This window comes from Pipra filicauda, unplaced genomic scaffold (genome assembly GCF_003945595.2).
Source record: "Pipra filicauda isolate LSUMZ 115617 unplaced genomic scaffold, ASM394559v2 scaffold89_size2521313_pilon, whole genome shotgun sequence".
Lineage (NCBI taxonomy): Eukaryota > Metazoa > Chordata > Aves > Passeriformes > Pipridae > Pipra > Pipra filicauda.
The window spans coordinates 71,852-97,988 of NW_024105086.1; the positions used below are offsets into that span (position 1 = coordinate 71,852).

The 26,137-nt window shown below is 42.5% G+C and overlaps 1 long non-coding RNA gene across 1 annotated transcript in view; it reads left to right on the plus strand.

Annotated features, from left to right (window-relative positions):
• Window positions 1-6,283: 6,283 nt before the first annotated feature.
• The window catches only part of LOC113983058, a 70,153-nt gene continuing 50,299 nt past the window's right edge, over window positions 6,284-26,137 (plus strand). Inside the window, exon 1 of the long non-coding RNA XR_005567140.1 lies at window positions 6,284-6,459. This is a non-coding gene — a long non-coding RNA (uncharacterized LOC113983058). The remainder of the gene's footprint in view (window positions 6,460-26,137) is intronic.

A 26,137-nucleotide genomic window follows, 5' to 3' on the forward strand; every position in this document is an offset into this window, starting at 1 on the left:
ATAAAAGCCACAGGGTTAGTCCTGCCAGAGGCGTCCGGCACACCCACGGCGACCGAAGGGAAACAGGGAGCCTGGGAACACGGAGTAAAAGGCACCTTAATTAGGACTACACTGAGCAATAGCCAGGTCATTCCCACAGACAGCTTCACCGGCCAGTCACACAAAAAGCACTTACCTACCAGGGCCTCAGTCAGGATGGCTCCTGACGCTGACACCTCCGTTTGCCCCGGGGGGTCAAGAAGAACATCCCTGGGAAGAAGTCACCCCCAACAACAAAAAGGCAAAATTAGTGAAGCACGGGGTCCTCTTCTGACTAGACTGCCACCAGCATTCCATAGCAAATGCCACGACTATTCTGTTACAGACGAGAAAACCCTGTTCTCCCAAACAAACAGCCAGGAGATTTATGGGCACGCCTGAAAATTTCCTGTGAGGAACTTTTTGTAACTAAGGAGCAGGTGCTATCTTGAGTTGAAGGCATCAATTTGACAGACACTTAGTACAGCAAACTCTTCAGCAGAGCAATTAATTGCTGCCTATTTGAACAGCAGGGGAGAGAAAATGACGGTCGAAGGGAAGACAAGAAAAGCAGAACTGCAATCAGCAGCCTTTTCTTCCATCTCTCCCGAGAAAGTCTAGTTTGTGTGTTCTAATAATTCTATGCCCTTTTCTACATGAAACTTAGACCAAGGCTGAAAAAACAACTAGAAAAACACGGAGAGAAACTTTTTAGAATTTCACGTGATTTTCCCAAACCGACCCCAGAAAAGCAGAACTGGGTAGAATGTGCTCACCTCGAGGCCTTTGGTCTTTTTTTCCATAAGCTTCGTCACCTGATTGAAAAAGCAGAGTAGACTCGGTATTTAGGCTCACAACAGGAAAACTTCCCCTTCGTTTCCTAAAATAAACTACATTAATTTGCACAGCTGCAGGCGCGTCTCCAGCTGTTAAAGCCTTTCAGCTTTTCAGAGGGTGAGAATGCCCTGCTAAGGAAGGCTGAAAAATGCTGGGAGCCTGCCCAGGTCAAAGAGCCCCTTGATTTTGTCTGTGTTCCAGTCCCTGGCTAAAGAAAGGGCAGAACCACCGCAGGTGTTGCTTGCCTTTTCCCTACGAGGTTTTGCCAGGCGCTGGGCCAGCCCGGGCACTGCGGGGGAAGGCCGGCAGTGGCCAAAGCCCGCCGCTTTCCCAGGGCAAGCGTCGCTTGCGAGAGCGCCCCCGAGCGCCGGGCCCTGCCTCACAGTCGCCGCCTGGCGGACACGGCCGGGAGCGGCACTGCAGCCGCGCGCGGCGCTGCAGCACTGCGTCCCCCCCACCCCACCCCACCCCTTGGCGAGACCCGCGGCGCCTTTCGCGCGTACGGGCCTTTCTTCCCTAAAACCTGCCCTTGCCTAGGAAAAGCTGAGCAATTCACAGAGTTGCTGTTTCCAGCCCAGCTTCCCAAAGGATTTCTCTCTCCCGGCAGCACAGACGGGGTCCCCGAGGGAGCGCAGACCCTCCCCGCGGGGGGGTGTGTTGCGTGTGCAATGCCAGGGCACATCCGAACCCGGCCCTGCGGCGGCAGGCAGGTGCAAGTTTCTCCGCAGAGGCGAGAAACTTGCCTGTCGCTTCTCCGGCCTGCAGTCGCCGATGGCCGCGGGAGAGGCAGAAGAGCGGCCGCGCCCCCCCCACCGCGCCCAGATTACCCCGGGGACGATCTCCGTCGGATCTGCCGCCGTGGGTCGCTTCCGGGGGGGGAAGGCGGCGGCGCAGCCCCGATAGCATCTCCAGGGCACTGCGGGACCGAGCGGGGCGGGAGCGAGAGCGGGGGCGGGAGCGGAGCGGAACGTGGCGGGTGGGCGGTGCGCCGCGTGCTCGCCTGGGGGTCCTCGCGGTCAGCCGCGCGCCGCGGCCCCGAGACGGGGGCTGCCCGCGCCGGTGCCTGCCGCCGCCCACGAACCTGCCGCCTGCGCCCGGCGCCGCCGAGCGCCCCGCCCTGTCTCCACAGTGGGAAGCGGCGCGGCGAGACGGCGCTGCGGGCGCTGGGCGGGGGTCCGGGTCGCGGCGGTGGTCAGGCAACAGGATAGACGCCTCTCTGAGGCAAGGGGGCCTCTCGCCGCCATCTTGAGTGTGGCCTCGGCTAAGTTCCGGTCCTGGCTGCGTTATCTTGAGTGTGGCGTCGGGGCGAATTTCCGGACCGGGGCCGCCATCTTTAGTGTGGTCGATCCGGTCCTGGCGGCGCCATCTTAACTGTGGGCTCGGCGAACTTCCGCGCCGGGGCCTTGGAGGACTTCCGGTCGCTCTCTACTTCCGGTGACCGAGTTTACGCAAATTAGCGTCCCTCCTCGCTAATTTCTGCGCTTTCGCCCCAAAAAAATCTTCGTGTTATTCCCCCCACACACACCCCTGGAGAGACGGGAGACCGCGAGTCCCGCCCTGCCGCCGGAACCGGCCCTTAACTCGAGCAGGGAGCGCTGCACCGCCACGAGAGCCACTGCGCATGCGTCGCCGGTCCCTCTCCTGGCTGCCCTTACTTACCACGTGATCGCCGGCGTCTTGCCAACGACTGCGCATGCGCCGGCGTCGCCACCTTGGCTTCCCCCCTAACCCCGCCGCCCGACCGCCCGGCTTCGCTTTCTTACTCCGCGCGCCTCGCCCGCTTTTCCGGGGCTCCTCCCTCACATTTCGCCGCTCCCCCTCCACTGCCTTTTCGGCTCCCTAGGCTTCCCCCACCCACCTTTTGCGGTCCCCTTCTCACAGTTTAGGGGTGACCCCCAACTTACGGGGCGGAGGGCGGAGCGGGGAGGAAACCCTGGGGTGCCCAGGAAGACTTGTTTTTCCCTTTCATTTCACTTGTCATTATATTATTGCCTTTTAAGTTTGCCCGATTTTAATTTTTTTCTTTTAATTTTCTTTTGTATTTTCTCTTTCCTTCTTTATTCCCTTACTTTTTTATTCTCTTTATTTTTCGTTTTCTTTTCTTTTCTTTCTCGTTTGCTTTTTATTTTCTTAGTTTTTAGTCCTCCAGAGAGGAAGAAAGAAAACTGCAGCTCCTCTGGGCCACAGAAAGGCTCCCCTGCCCTTCCCTTAAACACAACCCCTGCAAGGAGTGCCCTGGAAGCCCGCTCCGCTCTCTTCTCCGACGGCTTCTGCCAGGGCGGGAGGAGGCAGGTGAGCCCGAGAAACACCAGCTCCTCCGTACCAAGGCAACCCGGACCCCACGCCCCCGGAGGCACATCTGCAAGACCCTCCCCGCCCACCCACAGGCCCCCCCACTTCCCCCCACAAAACTCTCCCAGCTTCACTTGGACTCACCACGGCGACGCGGGGAGCCGGGCCCTCTGGGCAAAGGCAGCTGGGCATGCGAAGCAGCGGCCAAAGAGGCTGCCGCCCTGCTTACAGGGGCTCCGGCCGCTGCCTGGACCACAAAGGGCCTGGGACACCAGGGCACTGACCCCGACTTACAGGGGGGCCCTGGGCCCAAAGGCCTACGGAGGCTCCTTCTCTCCGCTTCGGGGGGCACCTGACCCGCTCCCCGCTAACGGAGCGGTCGCCCCGCACAGGCTGCCAGCTGAGGGAGCGCAAAGGCTCCCAGACCCGGACCCTGCTTACAGGCGGGTCCACGCCCGGGGAGCCACGGAGCTCGGCCTTCCCCCGCGGCATCAAGTACCTGACTCAAGGGCCAGGCACTGGGGCTCGTGGCCTAAGGCCCTGAGCTGGGCCCCGAGGGCAGGGAGGGCACACGCCCAGCCCCACGCCCATGAGAGGCCGGGGACCCCGCGGGACGCCCGCCTGATTACAGGGGGTCCCTCCAACCGCCCGCCGAGCAGGGGGGACGCACAAAGCCCCACTTAGGGGGCCGCCCCCCCGAGGCCCGGCACTCCCAACAACGGCCTCGCGGCCTAAGGCCGGCGGGGACAGGGCCCCAGCCCCGAGGACGGGGAGGGGGGGCCCACCCTGGCACATCGCCAGCAGGACGGGCGGCCCCGCGGCGCCACTAACGGGTTTCGCTCCGTCCTCGGGAACAGGGGGCGAGCCCGAGGCTCTCCTCTCCTGCTCGGCGGCGGGGCTGGCTCCCCACGGGTTGGCACACAGAGCCCCTCTTTCCCTCCTGGGAAGTCTAAGCTACGCTGCCTACCCCGGGGGTAGCACCCCTTCCAAGCCTACCCCGACCGCCGGGCCCTGCCTCGCAGTCGCCGCCTGGCGGACACGGCCGGGAACGGCACTGCAGCCGCGCGCCCCCCCCCCTTGCAAGACCCACGGCGCCTTTCGCGAGTACAGGCCTTTGTTCCCTAAAACCTGCCCTTGCCTAGGAAAAGCTGAGCAATTCACAGAGTTGCTGTTTCCAGCTCAGCTTCCCAAAGGATTTCTCTCCCCTGGCGGCGGCGGCAGCAGCAGCAGCTGCAGCAACGCTCCCTGCGAAGCCCTGGCCGAGGCTGGGAATTGACACACAACAAGCCAAGAGCATTAACTCGGCCCCAAAACACTCCACAAGAAAACAATTTAGAGTCACCTTTGCCTCCTCCCCCCCGCGCAGGCCCAGGCTTTGGGATTCCAAGGCAAACCTCGAGAGGCCCAGAGAGCAGCAGCCCCTCAGCCCCAGCACGGCCTCCCCCGTGAAGGAAGGACGCCTGGCTGGCTCAGAGGGTCCTGTGATCCCTGACTCAGTCAGCTACGAGAAAGAAAACTGAAACTGATGCAAGAGTTCAGCAGCACGTGGGAGATAAGCCCGCAACTGGCTACTCACCATCCCCTAAGCTGTGAGGTTCTCGGGCCACTGGCTCCGACCCGAGTCAGAGGCTGCTGCCGTCACTGTGTGCCGTACCTGGGTGTGTGAGAAAAAAGTTACGTGGTGTTTCTGAAAGTAAGGGAGACCCCAGCACCTCCTCGCTACCTTGCCAACTAAGCACAAATGCTCCTCCTTTGCCAAATGCAGGCCAGATGGCACCTGCAACCAGAAAAGGTCAAGGCTTAATTGCTGAGCCTTGTAGTACTAAAAGATTACTCACAAGGACAGCTGAAGACCATCAAACTTAATTGGCATGTGGCCTCGGCCCTCTGAGGCTGCACACATTCCCTGCAAAATAAAATCATAGGCAAATGTCCATACCGAGATACTGCCCGAAATGATGGTGTCTCAGGGTTAGCTCCTGCCTGCCTCTTCTCAACAGTGACCTCTTACCAGCACAATCCCTGATGCGTTGGACCATCTGTTAGAAGCTGGCAGACTACCTGTAAAACACAAGAAACAAAGGACGATCACAGATTCAGCAAAACCACAACACCTGTAAAAGAGCATCTACTTCAGTCCTGGAGTCAATGCTCATCTTGCTCACTGGTACTCACAAGGTTCCCCTCCCCTCCAGTGCCTATTGTCTGCTGGGCCAGGGGCTCTGCATCTAAAAAAAAAAAAAAAAAAAAAAAAAAGGAAAACCCAAACCACCACCCCCCCCCCCCCCCCCCAAAATAGAGCCTAAAGTCAAATCTTCCTGCCGATGTCAGGTAATTGACCAGTCTGTTGCTGTGCTCCTCTGACCTCTTCTGGTCATCTCTGCTTTACCTCCTGTCCCTCTGATGCTGCAAAGAAATCATTTACCAAAGTCACCCAGATACAGAGGGAGAGCTGAAAAAGTGTCACTTTTCTTTAGGCAAACCATCCAGGGTGACTGCCTGCAGCCACGGCTGGAGACTGCAGTTGTCATCGCATGGAATATCTGGGTGCACAAGAGACAAACTTAAGCGGCACATCTGAAAAGTCAGTAGATTCCTTCACAGGCATTTAGGGGGCTCTTCCTAAATACTGCTTTCCACCTGTACTACCTTCAAAACATCCCTGGCAATTCCTAACCCGATACCCTAGCTCTCATTACATCTCTAGGCTATAACCCCTGATTATTCAAAAACCTGGAACCATCTTCAACACAGAGTAGCTTCACAAGAGAAAGCTTGGAAAAATGCCAAGTTACAGTTGAAGTGATCAAGAAATCCCAAAAGACACAATGCTCCTAAAGGGGAAAAAAAAAGAAAAGAGCAAATTACAAAAGCACCTTACCATCCCTGAGCAAATGACATAAAATTAATAACTTCAAAAAGCCTGTAATCCTCTTCATGGCCACATACGCCTCTGCTCCTTTACATACCAAAGTTGGTGGTTCAGGAAACCTGAAAAAATTTGAAAGATGCCCTTCACTGAAAGAGAGAGAACTCCCATTCTGTTGAATCCAGCTGCTGAATGAGCTCCCTGAGCAATGGCTGGGGCTAATATACCCCTGGCCACACCCACCTCCCTTCCCATGAGGCCCCGGGGAAAGGGAGGAGGCAAATACCAGAAGTATAAAGGCTCTGGAAGGAGCAGCACCTGCTTTGTCTCTCTGACTTAACTTCAGGATGGGTGAAGGGCCTGATGCAGAAAAAGGCTGCTAATGAGAATGAAGACACTTTTTCTCTTTCTGCGGCTATACCCACTAAAACAACAGAGACTAGGTAAGAAATTAAACTTCTTGTTTGTTGGGCAGAGAGGCAAAGAAGTAATTCATCAGAGAAGGTGAAAGGTTCAGGTGGTGGGCCATCCTGTGCACTGCATAAGCAGCAAGAGCTTCCTGCTCTGGTACCTTTTCTCTAGGAGAAATCTCCATCTATGTTCAACTTGGGGGCTCAGATGGCCAATTTCGTTCCAGAGTTCCTGTAAGTGAATAAGAACCCTTTCCACCAGCAAAGAAAGTCTTCACCCTTGGGGTCTCAGGTGCAGGTGATGAGAAACCCAGGCACTCCATGGGCAGCAAGAGCTTTCTGTCCTGGCACCTTTTGGCTGGGAGGAATCTCCAGCAGTGGTGATTTTGGGGGCTCAGACTGGCATTTTCAGTGCAGGGCTCCTGCAACTGAATGACAGCCCTTTTCCCCAGGAAAGACAGCTTGGAGCCTAATTTTTTTAAAGTTTTATGCTGAAATAGTCTTGAATTTTCATTGTTTTCTTAAAATGATGGTGCGATACTAACTATGTTACACTTGGATCACTGGTTTCTGGTACTCAATTCACTGTTGACCAAATCTAGCAGGATGACTTCAGTGTTTCAGGTAAGCTCTTGAAATCTCTAATGGTTGGTTAGAAGTTTTAAAAACAGTGCAAAAGGAAATAGAAAATAAACCCAGTTACATTTCTTTGTCCCATGTTTCATGACTTCAGAAGAAGATGTGCTTGTTGAATTGTAATGTGATAGTGGCTGTATTTTTTTCAGAATGGGAAGATTTGCACATCTCTAAATGTTTAGAAAAAGTTCCATGTGCTGAAGGCACTTCAATAGCATGTAGACATTCCACTTTGTCTGAATGTGCTTTCTATGTACAGTGCATGGTCCTGTATGAAAATGCTTTCATTTATTTATTAAGATTCTGGCTTTTTGATGAGTAGCTAGGTAAGTTCTGTGGGTTGGTTGGCCTTTCTTCGTAAAGAGAAAAAAATACAGAAAATACAGTTCTCCAGAAAGTCACTGTACCGGTGTAAGTCGAGAAGCACCGACTGTTGTTTTTGCTTCTGGCTGAGTTTGAGATTTCTTGATGCATTTAGTTTTGAAAATCTTGTATTTGTGGTGCTTGGTTTGTAGGGGATATCGGTATCCCTGTAGCATTTGTTTTTCTTGAGCCGCAGTATATGCTTTGAGCCATGACTTAATGCAGCTCTTTGTCTTAAGGATTGGAATTACTGCTGTGAAGGGCTTTTCTTCAAGTTTGCTTGGTCCTTGAAGCAGAGAAGTGTTCACCATGTAACTATTTCCTGTGTATGTGGTATGTAGAATTGACCATGTTGATTCCTATATGCCTCCTACTTAGTGGCATATTGGTCATTGTTTTGCCAACCATGTTCTTCTACCATGTCTTACAGAGAAAAGTGTAACAGTAAAAAGATTTTTCAAAACTTAAGTTCACTCAAAGTAAACAGAGCATATATGAAGCAAATCTCTGCTGTCTTTTCCCACTTTTCGATATTATTATGTGTAATTGGTATTCACTGTGGGTGTACCGGGATACAGGCTTTTGTCTGCAGAGACGGTCCTGCTGGTAAAAATCATTTCAGTGTCAGTCCAGGATAAAAATAGTAATAAAAAACTCTTTTTCTTCTGAAAGTCAGTGTGGACCAAGTCAATTTTATGATTATCTTGTCTGCTGTGCATGAGAGTCCTGGTGGACTGGGTAATAAAGCTTCTGCTTTATTACCAAAACATGAACAGGGAAAGTAAAGGTATAAAAAAACCTAAAAGGCAAAAGCATATCACAATCTCCAGAAGCAATAAGAAAATGGTAAGAACCGGGGCATGAATATGTAAAAGAATTTTATCACATCTACTTAATCTCTCTGTGCCATAGCAAAAAGGTCTTAACTTTTTTCTCTACTTGAGAACTGTAGATTAGTGTTCCAAGTCAAAGTATTGAGAATGAAAAAAAAAAGAAAAAAAAGAACGGACTGAATTTATATGGAAAATACAACCATTTTGTTCTTATTTTTCTTCAGTGTCATACTGCTGAGTGCTGTCCTTCTGGCTCCCGAGTCCTGCAGGTGGCAATCTTGTGTTGTCTTGGAGAGGCAAATCCCAACCCTTTCAAACTTCAGCTGGGAATGTCTGGATTAAGGGGAAGAGACAGGGGATGGCACCAGCTGAAAAGAAAATTTTTTTTTTTCTCTTCTTTTCTTCAGTTTTTAAGACTTGTGTCCCTCAATATTTCCTCACAACTCCTTAATCCCAGGATTTAGTGTAGCAATTAGCTGGTGAGGAAGTGAGGCAGTGGCTGTGCCACAACTGGAGTGGTGCCGCTAAGTGAGTCCGAAGTAGCAAAGCTGCAGAAGCGATGCTCTCTCTGTTCCTGCCTGAGCACACAAATCCTCCCTCCTGTAGGTTTTCAGGGCTTGAGTGGGATCACTAAAGGAGTCTTAACTTTCTTTTCCCTTTATGGGACATGACCCCAGTGTTCACTAAGTTTGGAAACCAGTTTCTCGCAGTACAAACAACTTCTTTTAACAGCTCTGCCAAACAAAAATTTTTTCATGGGAGAATGGCTGAGGAAGAAGTGAGCTATCCTAGTTCTTGGGTTTCATGATTATTCATCTTCCAGCCTTTATCAGAAGGATGTAAAATAGTAAGGGTCTGAAATCTAGAGTACACCCGGGAAAATGTAAGCATTTTCTGGATGAAGCTGAGAAAAGAAAAACTTCTGGTGACCGGTTCTTAAGAGAAGCAAGACTAAACTGATAATTTAACACTGTGTGCACAAGTAATTTCCTGCCTATTTTACTTTACAATACAATAGACTTCACTGGTTTTTATGAACTACTGAAGTTATATAAGTAATTTCTTTTTTTTTTTATTTATATAAGGGGTTTACACTAGGATTAAAATCTTAGCAGATGTGATTGGATCTAAGACCTTCCTGCATCTAAAACTTCACATCCATGGACAGTCTTTATTTCCCAATCACACGGGGGGAGGAGAGGTGGATGAAACCCTTCAAGATCCCAAAAATCCTTCTCTTGAATTTGTACTCTGCAAGATATGTGTTTGCTTCATGCTGTGTATTTCAGCAGAACACTCAAATGCACCAGGGAAATTGGAGAGAGAAACCTGTGACCGGGAACTGCAGAACAGTAACTCCCTTCACTTTGGTACAGGGAATGCGATTTATGTGGCTGCAGGAAAATGAGTGAATTCAGTACTCAGAAGTCCTATCTCAATGTAAATTATGCAGTAAAATATCATCAGCCCTGCTCCTCATATCAGTATTTCACTTAAAGAATTTTAAAACCTGAAGGGTGTAAGCATGGGTCTGACTGCGTTTTGAGATAAAATAGGGATGTAATTTCGGAATGAAATCGGCATCTAGTCATTAATCTTGCATAATCAATGCAGCATTAATCTTTAGTTGATCTAGGCATGCAAAGGGAATCTGACAGTATGAATTTGCAGGGATTTAAGCCAGTTTTAATTTTGTGTGGTTGAAGGTCTGCTTTTCCCTGTCAAATGTTCTTTTTGGCTTCAGTGTGCATATGACCCAAAGGTGATCTGATTTAACTGATCTAGGCCACGACTTTGGATTTTGTCACTAGTGATTAGTTTTCAGCTGAGCAGCTCCCTGAGCTGCTTGTTGCCAAGTCACACAAATCTCACTTCTATTGAGAGAGGGAGAGCACTTTTGTTGAATGGACTGTTAACGGCAATACACATTATGCTTTGCTCTTGTGCATTAGAGCAACACAAGTGATAACCTGTGGTCACTTTCTTCTAAACTTACAGATAACCCCTTGAATGAGAGTATGGAAAGAATTGATGCGGTAACAAAGATCTGCAGTGTAGTGAATTGCAGAGTCAGAGAGGCTGGCGCACTAGGAAGAAGGAAAGCAAGCTGCATGATGCAGTATTTTTATTGTTTAGAATTTCCCTCGGGCTGACACCATTCATTCCTGTGTTGTTTTTTTTCCCCTTCACTAGCCACAGATTCAGATCTAAACCTAATCTAGCCTTTAGTGAAAGTTAGATGGCAGCTCTTCACATGAAGGGTAATCAGACCTGCTTTTAAAGCTCCATGGGAGATGAAGGCAGGAGGCTTTTCTTACCCTAAGGCAGAAGTGCTTCTGACTAAAAGGTTTTTTGGAAACTATGCAATGAATTATCCTAATGCACAACTCAATTGAAGGGAAAAAGATCTAACAAGCCTGCCTAGGTAATTTTTCATTAAAGTGTTAGTGAAGCTTGACATTCTTAATCTTTTTCTTCTTCCGCAACAGAACTTCAGCTTCTATAATAAACTATGTTCTAGAGGAGAGCTCAACAGGCAAGTCCAAATAAAACCATTGAAGAATCATGTTTTCCTAGAAGACCTCTGCAATCACTCTGTATGGATTTGGTTTTCTCTTCATAGGAAATGAGCAAAAGAAATGATTGGGAAGTGAAGTTGGGCTTCACTTTGTGTGCCACAGCAGGCAGTTTGCGCTATGCTAAGCAGCTTAAAGCTGAAACAGTTCTTAACTGGGTTTTCCTTCATAGCTGTTCTTTACTAAATTGTTTCTTTCTTTCCTTATGAAATTCTTCTGTGTTTTTTAAAAAATATTCTGTGTAAGAATGTTTCCACCAGAACATATAGATGACTTTTTTACTTTATTCCATCAGTTCCTATCTCTGAATGATGAAAAGAGAATTCTGCCTTGTTAGTGAATAAACACAGAAAAATGTACTTTTTATTGTGTGGACTAGTACTATCTCTATTATTCTGGGGCTGGAATGTCTTGCAAAACACAACTGGAACAGTTTTCACACAGATCTCTAGGAGGGAAGTACTGTCACATCTTTTAGACTGGGAAGTTACAGAGCCCCTCTGTGTTTGTAGTCCAAATGCATCTATGCCCAGCATAGAAATGGCATCATTCCTCATAATGCAAGGAACTACACTAAATGCAAGCTAAAGAAAAATTACAGTCCAGATCAAATGAAGGGCAATGAACTAACCAAATTTCAGGCAACTGTCCATGAACTGGAAATTAAAATTACAGTTCTAAGAACTGTTTGAAACTAGTTAACTGCTATAGTTCACTATGATGCTATCTATTCAGGAAATAGGAGCCTGAAATTTTTAGATGAAGGAAAGGGCTAATTTAAGTTCCCCATACTGGTTGATTGCTCAGAGCATGTAGTCATTTAGAAAGGACAGGCATCACCTCAAGACACAGTCACTGTATTTCAATGACAGCTATTTTTGCAGTGTCTTAGAGGGGTACCCAAGGGATGGGTTACCATTGCCTTGTTTTCTTCAAGTTTCTTTGTGTGGTTGACCTTCTGAGAGGACTTGGCAGTAAACCTTTCATCTAAATCCTAACTACATCTCAGTGAGAACTGTTTAGTTTGGGACAGTCTTGGGCATCTGTGGATAATACAGTATTAATAATGAGTTTAGTTGCCCTTGATTGGTATTTGTCTTTTGTTGGATCTGAGTATCTCGTGGAAGATCAAAGGCAGTATAAAATATGAAAAAATGGAATTCCCTTTCTCAAGGAAGGCAGCTGTAAAGCCCAGGTGGAAACATGCGAGTCATGAGTTATCTTGCATACATTGAACAGCTTTTACACTTGAAATCTAAAACCTTGCTAAATCAAGGGCTTTATTCTCTTCTCTAGCTATGCTTTGCCTTGTTGGAGAGGTGCTATGGCACTTGCTTTTCTTATGAAAAAAAGGTTTCTTTGCGGGCTGAAGGGTGGCTTTCTGTGTCTGAAAGTTGTTATAGCATTAGTAATTTCTCTTCCTTTTGGTAGGCCAAAGGTTAGAGTAGAGATTGTTTGGCTGTAGTTGGCTGTTACACGGATTGCTGCTTTCAGATGCAAGCTTTCATCTTGGCTTAGTACTGGTCACCTGTAGATGAAACTGCTGACATTACAGGAAAGGAAGAAGTCGAGGTCTGGATTGATGAAAAGATGCACCTGCAAACTTCCTGGCCTGGGGAGACCAGGATCTGCACTCAGCCCTTTTGCTTTTAAATAAATCCAAAGCTGAGTGACAGAAGCCAATTTGGTTTTTGCTCTACTCATCCTCTCATGTAGAAGAGATGATTATAACTTCCCTCACTATTGGAAGAATAAGCCTTTCTACAGGGATACAAAGTGGCTTGCGATTAAAAGGACAAGTGGGCTTCAGACTGATCTGTTAGAGATCAGAAAGCCAAACTGGCAGCTGCTGGGGTAGTCAGTGTGCCTGCCAAGGGAGCTGGAAGAGGGTGTGTGCACAAGTCTTCTTGTTTCTGTTTGAAGCATCTGTAAAACTTGAGCTGCTATGAAGAGATACGATGGAGCTATATTTTATTTCCAGTCCATGTTACTTGGTATATTCCTGTTTAAATCACGGCTTTGTCTAATTATGTATCAGTGTTTTCCTTATAAATGGATGTGGTAGGTTTTTATAAATATTTTCTGATTCTTGGTGATAAGGCTTGAGCATGGCAGCTCAAGATGTAGAAAATTGTTTTAGCTGGAGCTGGTAAGCAATAAACAGTTTACTAAGGTGATTTACTTCATGAATTATCTATACCGATGATACTCTTCTTGCAGCTGAAGTTCTGGAATACTTTCCCTTTTCTTTTTGATAGTTTCAACTATTCCTGCATAAGGACTTTACGGTCCTTAAGTAGGAATCTTCTATTGGTAGGCGTCTTCTATTTAGCCTGAATTCAAACTTCGTAATACTATCTATATTTTCTGAGATGTGTGGTTGCTCTTTGGATTGGTCACTTTGATGGAAGTGATTAACACGTGCTATCTTAACAATCTAGTAAGATTATTTGGTTTTCCCTTAAGAACTCGTTAGCTTATCCTCATTGTGCTATCACTTCTGTCTTGTGAAATTGTTGATTATTTTCTGGAACCTAATAGCCATTTATCAGCTTTTCAACGGCCTTTGCAATGCAAAATTCTTCTATATTTTTCTTTACAAGCAGCTCTTGCAGAATTCTGTCAATCATATTACCCTGTTTCAGTTCTCCTGTATTGCTGTGTGTTCTTACAGCATCGAGAACAATGGGTTCAAGTAAAACAACTGTTCACGTGTTAGAAGGCTTTGTTTTAGAAATTGACTCTAATTCTGCATGGCAAAGAAAACCTCTGGTGCTATATTCTTCCTTCTCTGTTTAGATCCTGTATCTTCACTTTTTTAGATGGCTCTAAGAAACTGTATATGATGATTGTACCTTCTTGTTCTACTTTCTCTTCCTAGGTTTTGGCCAGTTCAACTAATAAGGCTTTAAGTCAAGTATAACCATCTTAATGCAGCCTTAACTGCAAGTTTATAATTTTCTTGCCTCAAGTATTTTAAAGTTTGAATTGAAGTTCAGATCATGTCTCAGTGAGTAAAGGAAGGAAAAAATAGGAGACAGAAGGAAAGGAGGTTAGGCTTGTGGCAAGGCTTTTTATAGGACTTAAAGAACTTTTACCTCGTGTACTCTTCATGACTCTGGGCAAGTTTCTAGGCTCAAGCTGTAAGTTCATTTGAAAGTATATTCTGAGGTTAACAGACTACATTTCTTTTCCATTTGTATGTGATTGTGAATGCTTTTTGTCTTTCTCTGGCATTTTGAGCTTGGACCATTGGGGCCATTTGGAGAACTTGCTTAAAGTCTTGTCATCCCAAGCTCCTTGACCCGGACAATGCCCTTCCTCTAGTGCTCTGCTGTGGGGTGTTACACCCTCTGTCAGTTGTCTCGTGTTTATTGTAATGTGCCGGAAGGCACGCTCAGGCTTTTATAAATAGAAACGTACGCGGAGTGGATCATCATTTTGGTCAAAGGTTGGACTTGATCCTGGAGGTCTTTTCAAACTTTAATGATTCTATGATATACAGACTCCTTGTAGATAAATTTTATTCCTATTTTCTTTTAGAATTTGTCAAAAATAACAGCTTTAATAGCAGATAGTGAAAGGTTCAATTTGTTGCTGTTTGTCAGTTGAGAGAAAGAAAGCAATGTATCTTGTATCTTATATCTTATCTCCAAAGGACTAGAGTGTTATCTCCTTTGCGTGGTCTATCTTAAACGTACTTATTGGATATAGCGAACAAAAAGAAGTCATGAAACATCTGACATGAAGTGGGGTATTTTTGGGGAGATAAAACGTGAAATCTTGTATCTTTTGGGAAACGCTGGCAAAAGATGTCAACAGTGAAAAGCATTGATAATTGTAATGTCCAAAACAATGTGGGTGAAGATGATTAGCATCTTTTTAATTAACTTTAGTTCAACTAATTTTGTAAGTTTGATGAAAGCTCAAGATTTATCTTCTAGGTTTTTTTCTACCTAATTAGGCTCCTGATAAAGTATAGGAAATATTGTTTGGTGTTTTTCTTAACAGTGTTTCTTTAAAAGATGTCAGGTCTTCATAAATTGTCAAAATGACTTGATGTGATGGAGCAAATAGCTAGATTCTTCCCTGAAGATCACTGGTAGGAGAAAGCAGAGATGCTGCAGGTTCTGGTGGAAAAGTTTTGACATGCATGTGCGGACAGAGCAACTGAGGATATCTATTATAAAAAAAAATCCCAAACCCGAGTGTACGCTTCGTTCTCTGATTGCAGTAGGGAGAATCTATTTTAGATCACTAGGGCTGCATCTGCTTTGTGCCTGAGTAACAGAAGACTTGAATATGTGATTTTTTTTTTTTTAAATTTATCTAAAAGCAGGCAACAAAAAGTTAGTTGCTGACTGCTGACATAAAGAGAATAAACTTTGAGTTGGTTTGTACTGATTTCCGTGGCACTAAGAGGAAGTTTTTTGTGTGTGGAATGACCTGCTGGAGCTATGCTTGTGCCTGACTTTTTTAAGAACCTCTTTTTTTTTTTTTTTAAATTGCCTGTTTTATTCAGTCTCACCTTTTGAAAGATTACAGTCTGGTATTTGATGAAGGATCTATGTGAATTTGGAGAGAGAATTAAAGAGTGATTGACCTACAATGCACCTTGTGATTGGCCTAGAGAATATGTTGATGATGGGAAGATTACTGGAGGCCAATAAGTTACATTTTTTTTTTCTATTTATGAGTTTGCAGGTCGTAAGGAAATGGTAACTGAGTTTTTAATGAGTTTTTCATCCTTGCAGTCTGGTGTTTCTGTATAAGTTCAAATTAATGAGAATGTAAACTTAAAATAGGGTTTCCAATATTCCAACATGTATTAATGTTAACTCCAGTGTTTGTTCCAGGAACATAACTAGGGCACCTCTTATTACCAACCCTTGGTTGGGGAACAGGGTAGGGGTACAGCAAGAGTAACGTAAAAAATGTTTTCGTGTTTTATCATTTGCACATAAATGTCTAAACCTATATTATTCTTACTGCTGCAGTAATGTCAGTCTGCACAACATCGCTAGGGTTGACAAAAGCTCGCTGTATTAGGATGCTTCAATATGTAGCACTGACAGCAAATGTCAAAACACCAGTGAGATGGAATCAGTCTGTCTAGGTAAATCCAAGGGATCTGCTATGACCAGCCAGTCCTCAGAAAACTTCTACTAGCGGTTGCACCCAGTCTTTGTAGGTTTCAAAATACAATGGTTAACGCTCTGCCAGGTTAGGTGGGGAATCTGCAGCCTGAGCTGCTGGAGCAGGACAGGCTGCTGCCCCATTTCCCCTTATGACATCGATCTGTCTTGTTGGCACGGTCCATAAATAGCTTATGTTCAAGCTGTTTATGAACAGTGCAACGCCAGGATATACCTGGTGCATGTGCTTCCCAGGGGGAAGGTGCTGCTTCCCCAGGGAGAGCAGAGCAGTGCAGAGCATGGGGGGTGTCAGTGGGAACAATTGGAAAAATAACACTGCTTGATTATGTGGTCTGAAAACTGATGAGGAATGAAGTTACTCTTACCTTGAAAATGTTGGACAACTTTTTTTTTTTTCCAGGAGAAAGATATAAATGGCTGAAGGAACTTGGCGTTGCCCAAGATAAGGTTTTATTTTTGACCTAAATTAATAAAGCCTAAGTGTAGTGATTTCAGACTGTAGTAGTTGTTTATACATAAAGGAAGAATAGTGTCAGCTCTTCTTTTGGATCAGCATAGGATCAGCCTGGTCAATTGCTGGCAGTCTCTAGAGGAGACAGCAAATGTATTAACTGATATGTGACTCAGTCTTCAATATTTAGTAGCAACTTTTCCCAAACCCTTTATTCTTAGAATGTGATGACAGATAAAGCAATAACTTAAAATTATTTTAAACATTTATCTCTGACAACATTGTTGATAAGGCATCAGAGAAGTTGTACTATAAATTATCTGCGTAAGAAACTGGTATATATTTTTTTGTTGTTATTGTCAATTTAGCCAAGTACTCTGAGGAAGTCTTTACCTCTGACAGCTGACCTCTGGATGCATTCCAGGATAACCTGCAAAGATGAACTGTATTCCCTCTATAAATAGGGAAGATGGATGGTTGAAGACCTTGTGTTCCCTTATGCTCTTAGGAGGAAGAATGTTGTGGCAATTGATACATCATCTTATCAGTTTCAGGGCTACAAAGCTGATTATGAACCCTGAAGAATACAGATTTTTAGAGTTTGTGAAATCCTGTTTTGAGACTGGTCTTAGGGGAAAGTGATACTTCTCTGCTTCTTATTACCTGAGTGTAACATAATGGTCGTCTTCAGAAGTACTATCCAAGTACTAGTGCTTCTCTACTACAAAAACATAAGTGGGAATTTGTTGTGATTTAAAAATTTTTTTATAGCATAGCAAGCATTTTTGTTTAATGTTAATATAAATTTAATTTCATTGTCTTTAACAAGAGGTATATGGGGAAGGCGGGGAATAGGAATTGGCACAGAGAAGGTACCCACTTCTGAAGTAACTAAAAATAGGAATGGAATTAAGACTAGATGAAAAAAAAAAAAAGGCATTTTGAAAAATATCAATCTGAGATTTTGCTTGGAAGCCCCAAGTTTTTTACAGTGGGGAAGAAGAGTGATCCTTTTATTGTTTCCACTTCCTTCCATAGTTTAAGAGTTCCAACTGTTTCAAGATAAAATATCTCTCTCTGCTGTTCTCTCTGAGTATCATTTGTGTCAAATAAAAGAAGTTCAGCAAAAACATGAGTGAAAGACATTTAGTGTGGTATTTTTTTTCCCTCTTATTTCCCCAATCAAAACATAAGTTGTAAGGTATTCAAGTTTCATCTGATGTTTTACCAGAAAATTCCTGTCTAGCTCGGGTCAAAACTTGGTTTAGGACTGACAAATGGTTTATACTGGGCCTTGTGCTTGTTCATTTAAAACAATATGTCCTTGGGGATAGGAATCATTCAGCTCATACTTTGAGGTACATTTATATTGATTTGGGTCCAAGTGTCTCACAACTTGTAGTACTGTTCAGTCTTTGTATTTGTTATGCTGGTCCCCCATTGGCAACATCATGAAGAGCTGTATGTGTGGATGAGGTATAGATGATAGACCTTCTTTTCAATAAACTGTTTTGTGATGCAAAATGAATGTATTTGCAACACTGTATGAGCGGGGAATATTTGAGCACGTGTGATGACACGGGTATATGAAAAACAGTAGGAAAAAATCTGTACATAATATCCAGGTTAAAGTATTTTTGTTGCATTAAAAAAAACAAGAGCATGGACAGCAGAGATACAAAAGGATGGCACAATACTTTCATTAAGTCTGCATGTTTTCAGTGCTGTACCTATCATAGTGAAGTTTCCTTAGAAAATTTTATTTTAATGTAGCTGCAATTAAGGTTAGTTAGACATGAAACCATTGATCCATTAAACAGTGGCAAAATGTGTAAATCAATGCAGTTTGCTAAGTGGGGGAATATTCTTTGGTGTCCAAATTCTGGTCATAACCTCCTGAATCTCTGAATATAATGCTTATATTGGAGTTTCTTTTTTTTTTTTTTTTTTTTAATGCGAGTGAAATTCTTCCTTATGTGTGTGCGGTCATGTAGAAGTCTGTCTGAGGAGCTTTGGGACATGCTGCAGAATTTTATTCCCATAAATGCCTTTGAAATTGGAGACTTTGAAGGAGCTCTAAAAGAAAAAAAAAAAGTTACGTGAGCTGTATTTGAGATCAGGGAGGGAGAAGTATGTTCATAATCATCTGTCTTGCACTGGTCTAGCAGAATTATTTTCATGTTACTTTAAGTGCCGTGGTAATTATTTCTTTAATGCACACAGTATTTGTATAAAGATAACAAGAGAGAATGTTGCAACTCCAAAATAACATAGCGTTTTGGTCAAATTATAAATTAGTGCTATAAGTTGAGTGAGTTGCATAAGAATTAAATACACCAACTATCTGAGTTAAAAGCGGGTAGAAATTCGTACGTACCACTGCTTCCTTCCTATTGATATACCTGATCTTGTTGGGAAATCTGCCCAGCCTGAAGTGAGGGTGCCAAAAGCTCTAGGAGGCATAAAAGATGTGGAGTTTGGTACAGTCCATGAAATTTTTTTTGCGGGAAGAAATTAACTTCTCTCCCCTTTCGTTCATATGAAACTGGGAAAACAGGCCTTTACTGTGCATTGGAATAGTGGTACATCTAGATGATGTAGAGGTCCTTGATGTTTATAGCAAAAAAATTGTGACCATCTTGCACCTCATTTCTTGTGACTGTTTAAGTAAATATGTATGTTAAATCTGTTTTGGTTTTCTGGTTGTTTTTGTTTTTTTTTTTTAAACTGGGGCGTGTTGTTTCTTAATGCATCTGATTGACCTAGATTATCGTTCAGTTTGATGTTTTTATTTCACTTTTTTATTTTATGGAAGTAGGATTTTCTTCAAGGCCAAATGTCCTTTTGGTCTTTCTTTACACTGATGGATATCTGAGTCAATTAAGTTACCTTATAAAGCTAAGTAGAAGTGGGTAGAACAGCTGATTTTGAATGCTTCTAACATGTGCTGTAATAAATTGGAACAATTGAGATTGATAGATCGGTTCATGGCCATATAAATGCATTTTTCCTTTAAAATTTTGAGAACAAGAATAACTCTTTAGTTTATTCTTCAGAGAGACTCAAAGCTTGCTTAATGAAGCTGTAGCTTTGTTTTATTTATTTATTTATTCATTTATTTATAAAATATGGCTTTTCTCATTTTGCTGGGGCAGGGGGGAGAACCCAGAAGTGAAGATGCAATAAATTCAAAAGCATTGCATTTTACGTCTATATTAAATTATTTCACATTATCTGGTGGTTTATCTACCATCTGAAAAATGTTAATTTCCGCAATGTGGAAATGACATTTGTAGTTTAGCTGCTTGTTGATTGACTGTTGCTGAAGCAACTTTTTTTTTTTTTTTTTTTTTTTTTTGTCAAAAGACAGTCTAGTAAGAATAAGATAAAAAGAATTATGAAGAAAATAATTTTCAGACATTACTGAATGGAGGTAAATTCTTCTTTCAGGACACAAGGTAAACCAATGTGAAAGACAATTCTTTCTTTGTGGCAATGAATCATGATAGAAAATGCCACTGCAAATTGTAAGGGTTTATATTCTGCAATACTCTGGCAAAAACAAACTCGGGCAGTAAATTAGCTTGAGCTGTTTACCAGGTGTCATACTTAAATCGTATTCTCTATCTGCTTTCCCTATTCCTCAGACAATGCAGTTAATCTAGGAGTCTAATAGCTCTCCCAGTTAGGTGTCACACTTAAAAACATAAATGATTTCACCTTTCAGGTAAACTTTTTGCTGTGTGTCATGTTGGCTGCTGTGTCATTCTGGGATTTGAGTCATCCAGTGGTCTGACTTGATGATTTTGGGTGGCATGTATGGAGTGGTTTCTTCTGACTAGCCTTGCAGTAAATGATGGAATTTTTTTTCACTCTAGTTTCATAAAGCTTTCTATATTTGCAACCTGGCTGCGAAAATACCTCCAGAGTAAGCACAGAGAGGCTGGTTGCCCTCAAGGTTTCTGTTTGGATACTGAGAATCTGTCATTGACCACAGAAATCAAATGGAGAATTAACCAGAAAATTAATGGGCTCTTGTAATCATACATCCATCTGCTCCACAGGTATCGTTCAGGATTTAGGTCTTGATTCAGCAAGAGTTTAATTTTGTATAAATATTTAAAGTAGGAAAACTGTGGTATCCAAACCAACCTATGACTTGGATGCTTGTGTGACTTTGGCACTACTAAAGGTCTTAATTTCATCATTCTTTAGGCAGAAATCTTGCAAAAATCTCAGTGGGAGTACCCTGCTGTGTGATACTACGTTAGTAGTAATGATACAGATACTTCATGGGCACAGAGTCAGAGCATAGATTTTGTTTGGCCAATGACTGAGCTGATAGTAGCCAGGGATTGTTAGAAGATGTTGAAGAGAAAAGGGGAATGAAAGTGCTAATTTCCTTCTGCAGATAACCCATGTTACAGGGAAACTTAATCAAAGCATCATTACTTTAATGAAATTCTCGTATATCATGCAGGACACTTGATATAATTTATCTAAATTAATTACTCTCTGCTGCTAAAAGCAAGTTGTATGACTAATTATTTGTCCTGCCTATCCATCCACTCTTTATCAGACCTTTTCATAATCTGATGCAACATAAAGAGCAGAAGCAGCCTTTTTCATGGTGCTGAGCAGATTAATTTGCATTGATCCCAGACTAATAGATGAGCTATTTCACCCGAGACAGCACTCAGTAATTTTAATACCATAATATTTTTCTGTGCCTAAATTATCAATCATTTAACAAGTAAGCAAAATAAAAAATAATTTAAAAAATTATTATTTTCTTTTCTTTTTTTTTTTAAGTTGTACAAATAAATAAAAAAACCCCAAACCAACCTATTTTATTTGTGTGCATAATAACACAAAAATCTCAGGTAGCATTTTGCATTCATAGGGCAAATAAGAAAGCTCCTAACATTTCAGATTATAAATTGTTTTTACACTTCAAATTTATCTGTAAAAGCAAGATGTATCAGATAAACAGCTTCTGCATCCAGTTAGAGTAAATTAAGACAAATGCCTCTGAAGCAAGGTGAATCAGCTTTAAAAATACTGAAGTATTGCCATGTGGGACATGAAGTGTGAATCCTGAGTAGAAGCTACGTCTTAAACTTTATTGCCCATAAACCTGAATAGCTTATTTCTGATCTGACTTTATAGGCTTTAATGTTGAGATTTCTTCATGGCACGAAGTAGAAGACCGCAGCACAGTGTCCTTCTGGATTTGACTAGAACCATATCCAAATTACTTTGTATTGATGTGAATTTTGGTTCAGAGTAGTACCTAGTTAGGGGTTTCTTTGCTCTTGAATCTGCATTCGTACTCCCTTCTTGTCCAGAGATAAGGCACTGCAGTGCTGTGTATCCAGTGTGTCTTGATCCAGAGTTAAGTTCTCTGTCTGTCCCTTTCACTTTTGTGGTTCTCTCATGAAGCTACAGAAGATTACCCTTGGCTGCTGAGCTATAAGGGTATGTAATATTAAAATCAGATCATCCTTACAGAAATAGGCGTGTGGGTTTTAGATGCCACTGTCTGATGAAAGCTTGCTCACAAACCAGAGGAGGCAGAATGGAGTATGTGATTACTCATTGTCTTAGTGGGAAGTGCCAAAATAATTTTTAAAAAGATCACTCGGTTTTATCTCTACCAGGAGCAGCCGTTCTATTGGTTCTCAGCTTTCACTGAGTACTGCTGGTGCCTGAAACTGGCCCAGCATCTGCAAAGCAAGCCTGATCACAAACCTGTATTTGAGTCTGTCACACGGAGTGCTGCTGCACAGAGAGAAAGTGGCTTTTCAGCAGCTTATGTCATCTGAGTGGGGTGCTGTCATAGTAATATTATAGATGCAAAATCACGTAGAGCTACTGTCGAAGCATCTTGAACAGTGTCCTGATGTACACACAACTCCACAAGGCAAGAAACAGGAGGAGGGTTCAGTATGATTTTTAAATAGGCCAGACATATTCATTCAGTGTCTTCATTTCCTCAGTAATGTGGGCTTTTAAAAACAACTAATGGAAGTACTTCTAGCGTTACCTTCTGAGCCATTCTAATACTTCTATTCTATGTAGTTAAAAACTTAGTTGTCATCCTGGATATTTTTTCCAGCGTTTTCACTTTAACTGGGAAACTTTAAGCAAACTAGAAGATACTTATTTGTTCTTCTGACTAGCTTTGAATATTGGAGTTCCTCTTATCAGAAGGTTATATTATTATTCACAGACTACGTCTGTGAACCTGCTAAACTTTACTCAGGTTTCATGAGCTCTTGATTCAGAAAATGGAAAATGAATTTTATTCTGTATGTGCCTAGAATGCCCAAAGGCGTGTTCCCAGGAACGGGTCCTGTCTGTTCAGGAAGGTTTTGTGGGACGCATCCGTTCAGCCTAGTGGCTAATAAATTGTTTTGTCAGTGGGCAAAACAGTGAAAATAGAAGTCTTCGGGGTCTTTTCAATGAATGTATCTTTACATACACAAGTGCTGTAAAAGAAACTTTTAGCAGTAACTTGTGTTTCTTGTGTTATCTGGTTAGTGTCTGGATAGTTCACAGGCAAACCCAGAGGGTTTTCTCTCAGATTTGGGGAATACTGAAGTAGAGAATGGTGAGTTAGAATAGATAAACTTCAGAAAAAATCACCCTAATTACTGTTCCAGGTTCAAATTTGGGGATATTTGGAGAAGTCTGGATAAGTGCTTGAGCTTTACAGCACTGATTTGAACTGTTTGAAGTTTACTTGCTGGTAACTGAAGTCCCTATCTTATTTTTATCTTTATCTGTGAGACTCAGATTTTTCCCACGCAATTGACTCTACTTGCCATTGAATCCTTGCTGTAGCAGCTCACTTGCTATCCCAAACCTTCTAGATCAGGTGGGGAAGGCAGTTTTAGGCAAACATGGAAAAACAAAGGTTGAACTGACATCATTATATAAACTGGAAAAATACGAAAAGCACAGATTATACCAGCTTTGTCTAATTAAAGCTTCTAGGCAGACATGTTTAGCAGCTTCCAACCTTCCCAGTTTATACTGGGCATATTTTCGTTTTGTTTCTTACAAACAAATTAAAATGGACACTGCAGCATCCTGAAATCACCCTTTGGCTTACTTCTGAGACTTGACTGGAGGCAAAGATATGCAGGTGGCTCTGACAGCTGCACTCACAGCAATAGATTCTAGTCTTGTGCCCACAGAAACTAGGTTAATCCACTGCTTCTGGCATTGTGGGTTGCAAGACACTTCGAGATACAATTGTGCACTGAAATGCTCTCTTTTCTTTCCTACTGTTAAAATATTTTTAGTGAAATTTTCTTCTCTGTTGTAAGCAATTATTAATGCTAATACTTTATTTTTGTAATGCACTGTATTTCAAAACCTAAATTTGCCAAAATAAATAATTGCTTGAGTGTTGCTGTTTCAGGTTTTTTGGGGGAAGATGGAATAAAAGTACACTTGCAAATATATGTAGTTGTTAGATATACGTGGGAACTTTTATAACATTTCTATTAAGAAAAATACAATCGCTTCAATAAAATCAGCCTTTTAACTGTTTGTTTTAGGTTTTTTTGTTTCCTTTATTAGAACAGTAAATGGCTAGCACAACTGCTGGGCAATGTAGGCTTCTAAGCAAAGATCTCTTTAGTATTTTTAAAAAGTAAATTACAAGCAAATATGCAACCGAATTGAAATGGAAAAATGTTTCTATCTTTACTTTGCCATTAGCTTATGATATGTTCAGTGAACCCTGTGAACCCCCAAGCATTTGCTGTGTATAACAGACTATAAACTTGTCTAATGATTGAGCTTGCATTGTCTGTTGTCTGGAATGAGTGAGTTCAGATGAGATCTGCTTAATATAAGCGCTAGACATTTATCAACTGAAAGTGGGCAAAATCCACATAGAACACAGTAAATTAAACATTTATGGCATAGTTAGGTGCAAAATGTTAAGGTTACAATGAGGAAACGTCAGAGATCAGCAGCTTAAAAACCAAAAAGTTGTTCCATTCCATGAGGCTTGAATTGTCAAAATAAACTAGATCTCATTTTCTTCGTATAATCTCAACTTACTGTCTATCTTGCCATTTTTTTTTTTATACTAACATTTCATGTTTTCATGAAAGTAGAAGCTTCCTCCCACCTGTCTGTATACTAGAAGGGCGCATTTCATCTTCTGGTACTGCAGATTGCATTTCTAAATGTATTAATGTGGCTTCATTCTACAAACTAAGTACTCAAAAATTTTTTTATTAATATTCCTTGTTCAAACAAAAGAATTTGTAAGTATGTGTAACTTATGGCTTAGGCCCTTTGTCACTAGCGCAATTTGATGCCACAGTAGGGCAATTCTTATACGGAGGTGAAATTCTTCCATTGTTTTTGTTTCTTGATTTATAGCAGTAGATGCGGACAATGAGATTCTTAAACACTGTTTATGTGAAAGAGCCTAGATCTCCATTTTTGCTTCCTTATTTTGCTGGAAGTATTGATTTGTACTTTCAAAAAGGAAAAGTAGAATTTTCTCATATCCAAAAAGGAGAACAGTGTTTGGGCAAGTAAGGTATTGATTTTGAGGTCTGATGAATTGGTTAAGTTTGTTTCCACTCAAAGTGAATGTAGTTTCAGATTAGAACGGATGAATAACAAAAAGGCAAAATAACAGGCACGTTAATGGGCACTGATTAAACTCATTGAGAGACACATGCATTATTCCAATGTTATTAACTTTGTTGCAATTTAAATTGCCATAAATTAAATTTGCATGAATGATTTAGACCCCTGTAGAATAGAACGTTTGGTCGTGATAACAGAGTAGAAGGAAATTTAAGTCAAAGGTGAAATCTTAACTGATGAGAGTTGATGAAATTCCTTATCTGTGTTGACAGTGCAAATTCCTGGTGTACTTTGGGTCACCCTAATGGGACCAACCATTTTCACAGTAATTAAAACACTCTCCAACACTTCTTTCTGAAATTTAGGGTATAGGCTGTTTGGGTTATACCTTTCTTGCTGTGTGTAAGGGCTCCGGGGGTGGGAGAACCCCAACACTGAAAGGAGAACAAGGGAAGTGGAGACAGTATTTTACACACTTTTTTTTTTTTTTTAAATATATACATGCACATATTGCTGGTTTCTATTAACTAGATTTTCTCCACAAATCAGATCCGCCTATTATAGTGGAATTTTTACCTAATAAGATGTTCAAGTCCTCTGTACAAGTGGTGGAAAAATTTAATAGCTATATACATCTTGGGAGATGGAGGACTTGGGCACCTGTTATTTAATCCAAGACAGTGTTGGAAATGTGTGGGTTAGTTTTTTGAGATGGATTAGTTGAATGAAGAATGCTTTATGTGTTTATTGGAGTTTCTGAGCTCTCGTATAGGATAAGTATACATGTTATTTCTCAGTAAAAATATGCCCCTTATTAGAATCCGTTATACACATGGAAAGCAGGTGAGCTGATTCAGCAGAAGCAAAGAAAACTGAAAATTATAGGGAACTAAAGATTTTCTCTAAAGTATGTTCTGCCTTGACAACTGACGTGGCACTGAGGCTTGCATGTTGGTCATTTTGCCTCCGCACAGTCTTTTCTTCTCTAGTAGAAAACTCTGTCCCCTTTTTCGTTCCTGTCCCTGTGCAAAGAAAGAGGAAGCTGATTTCCAATGAGTATTTTGTTGCTTATTC